The 3485-nt window shown below is 45.4% G+C and overlaps 1 pseudogene; it reads right to left on the reverse strand.

Moving 5' to 3' along the window:
- Positions 1-1696: 1696 nt before the first annotated feature.
- Positions 1697-2344, reverse strand: LOC147429222 (protein TIC 20-v, chloroplastic pseudogene; annotated as a pseudogene).
- Between the last annotated feature and the right edge of the window lie 1141 nt (positions 2345-3485).

Genomic DNA, 3485 nt, shown 5'->3' on the forward strand with positions numbered 1-3485 from the left:
GTTTGTTAAAGCTTGCTTGGCCACGGATTTCACTTGGTGTCTCTTAGGGATAGTGACGGTTAGCACACCAGCTTCAACTACAACTTTCACATCATCCAATTTGACATTATCAGGAAGTTGAAATTGTCGAAAAAATCGGCCAAGAAATCTCTCTGCGGCATACCATGTCACAGGGTCCTTTCTCTTTCACATTCTTGAACTCCCCACTGATTTCCAAGGTACCATCTTCATGCACATGCACTTGTACATCCTTTTTGATGATACCACAAACAACCAATTTGAAGATGTGGGTGTTGGAAGTCCTCTCTCTCTCTCTCTCTCTCTCTCTCTCTCTCTCTCTCTCTCTCTCTCTCTCTCTCTCTCAATCTAGAGAAAGAGGGAGAGAGCGAGAGAGGAGACAGGAGAGAGAGAGAGCGAGATACAAAGACAGAGAGAGCTAAGCCAGTCTCTCTCTCTCAGTTTTTAAAAAAAACTCTCAGAGAGAGAGAGAGAGAGAGAGAGAGAGAGAGCTAAGCCAATCTCCATCGTTTTTTTTTTCGACAAAGAAAAATTATGCCGAAGCACGTACAGATCACAAAGAGAGAGAGAGAGAGAGAGAGAGAGAGATGTCAAAAAAAGAACGATGGAGACTGACTTAGCTCTCTCTCTTCTTTTTTTTGGAAAGCAAACTAAAAGAATTGCAAAGCTAAATAGCAGATGGTAGTTTTAATTACAAAAGCCAGAGCTTTAGGTTTACAGAAGCTAATCCACATCCAAAAAACTAGTGCTAGTAGAAGACTAAGATTGCAATTCCCACCGAGAACAACAAAAAGATACAATATGTGCACTAATTAAGCTAATCTGCAACCGAAAAACTACTGCTAGTGTTAGACTAAGATCGTAATTCCTATCGAGCACAACAAAAAGATACAATATGCACTGATGACGTAACTAAGCACATTTTTTCTACTGAGTCTTATACTTTTTACTCATCGAATGGCACTGCCTTCTCCTCAGCTACCTCACCGCCAAATTGCTCCAGGTTGGAGAGCCCACCCTTCTTTCCCATTTTGTGGTATCCTTCTATCCCCATTTTCTCTTTTGGTGTCTCCCCTCCCTTGCTTCTCCCTTCCGCAAGGTGCTCCAACGCTTCTAAGGTCTTGCCTCCAGGAACGACCATCTCTCTAGCTCGAGCCTTCTGGTCAAGCTTCTCACGAGATGCCATTGGCTTCGATGGTGTGATTTCTCTTGAAAAGAACACAACACAAAATGGTGAGCAGGTTGCTAGCAAAGATAATAACGCTAACTGCCTCGAGCAAGTAGTATTGGCTTATCTCTCTCTCTCTCTCTCTCTCTCTCTCTCTCTCTCTCTCTCTCTCTCTCTCTCTCTCTCTCTCTCTCTCTCTCTCTCTCTCTCTCTCTCTTTGAAAGCAACTGGATATACTACACTTGAAAAGAACACAACACAAAATGGTGACCAGGTTGCTAGCAAAGATAATAACGCTAACTGCCTCAAGCAAGTAGTATTGGCTTATCTCTCTCTCTCTATCTCTCTCTCTCTCTCTCTCTCTCTCTCTCTCTCTCTCTCTCTCTCTCTCTCTCTCTCTCTCAAAGCAACTGGATATACTACACTTGCAAATACTATATTTTCTAGTTTAAGCTGTTACACAATGTGTTACACAATTTCTTGTAAGCTTACACGAAGGAATGGTGCACCTCACATGACTTGAGCATCCACAGCATCTGCAACAAGAGGAAGGCGTGGAGTCTTTCATGACCCATTTCCAAGAAGGAAGCAGGCAACCAGTTAAAAGAAAACAGTATTGTAAAACACCACTAGAATCTCCAAGCCAACACCTCTTTGTGGATGATAAATGCCTTCTATAAGGCTCGGGAGAATGAGAAGTATATCCAACATGTCAGCTTGCATGGTGTTGTAGCGTACATAGCGATTGAAGTTTGGATTCCGGACGACCAGGAAATAGAGGCCAGAGAAAAGGGAAACACTTGCAAAAGGGGTGCTGGAGTAAACACGCAGGAGCGGGTAGAGAGGTCTAAAGGCTACCTGGGCTTGGGGGAACTGTGTGAGAAAATACCGTCCATATTGTTTACCATCCAAGAAAGGGAGAAGGTACGCAGAAGAAGAAACAATCCTTTCTGCTGTAGTTATGCCATCCCCACGCCACCCTTCTGCATGCACTGTCAGACGCAAAGTCCTGCTGTTGCTACCCCTATGAGAAGCGGAGCTTAATATCCTACTTCACTGCTGTGAGAAAGTTGATTGGAGGGAAGGTAGCAAGGGAGCGATGGACGAGGATGCTGAGGACGCCCTCACCATGCCCTCACAACGCACAATGTATGCCATCGCTCTCTCTCTCTCTCTCTCTCTCTCTCTCTCTCTCTCTCTCTCTCTCTCTCTCTCTCTCTCTCTCTCTCTCTCTCTCTCTCTCTCTCTCCCTCTCTCACTTTGTTTTTTTAAATGTATGAAAGAGCGCATGCCAGCGCGCGCTCTTTCATATAGTTTTTTTTTAAAACTGTGAGAGGTTGGGTTCAGAGGAGGTGGAGGTATCATTGACCCCGGGGGATTTATCACGTGAGTGTACAATAGGGGGGTTATAAAGCGGAGAAAAGGTGCATTTTACAAAGGATGGTCCCGTATATAGGGGTTAAAAAGGGGAATTTGGTGCACGCAGGTGACATGTCCTTATTATAAGTGGTGAATCCCCCGGGTCATTGACTATGTATGTGTACGAGGTTTTCGACTATCCATGCACGTCAAAGTGCCAAGGGCTGATCCAACAAAAACACCTTGCAAGGGCATGCATAAAGACCTTGGCTTGCAGCAGAGAGTACCATCATCTTCCTACACTACATCGGCCACCCAATGGCACTGCCGGCCCCGGCGTTCCCCCCTTCGACCTCATCTCCCATTGGCAGACTCGCATATGGACCTTCCAGAAGTCTGCCCTCTCAAAATGCCTCCAATACTGTGTGCATTCGGGGGCCAGCCTTCGCCAATGCTCTAGCCTTCAAGAGTTTGAAAACACTCTAGCATCATGGTATGAGGAGGGGGCTCCAATTCCATCGAGGTCCTTGAAGAAGAGCAATTCTGGGATCTGGTTGAAGAGCTGATGAAGTTGTACTTGTCCCAAACCTTTGATGAACAAGGCATTTGTCCTATTTCTATGGCAAACACCCATTGGGCAAAAGAAAACGTACGATCTCCAGAATTACCAAAGTTTGAGCAAGGCCCCCCTTCCCTTGGCCTTCTCTCTAGAATTACCACATGCGGGACTCACCTCAAATTTCCCCATATTTTTCCGCAGTCGTATGTGTGTGTGTATTTAAGGCGTATCTTCTTGACGTAGGACTCCCTCTATATCCTATTATCCGGAGGATTTTGAGGCAAGTGGCATACGTCGAATCGTCTTCGAAGTCGAAACCGCCAATCTCTTTGGCTATTGCAGTTGCTTTCAGAGGCGGTGGGCGCTGTCTCCATAGGATTT

The sequence above is a fragment of the Adiantum capillus-veneris genome, chromosome 22 (genome assembly GCF_014529385.1).
Source record: "Adiantum capillus-veneris isolate H3 chromosome 22, ASM1452938v2, whole genome shotgun sequence".
Taxonomy (NCBI): domain Eukaryota; kingdom Viridiplantae; phylum Streptophyta; class Polypodiopsida; order Polypodiales; family Pteridaceae; genus Adiantum; species Adiantum capillus-veneris.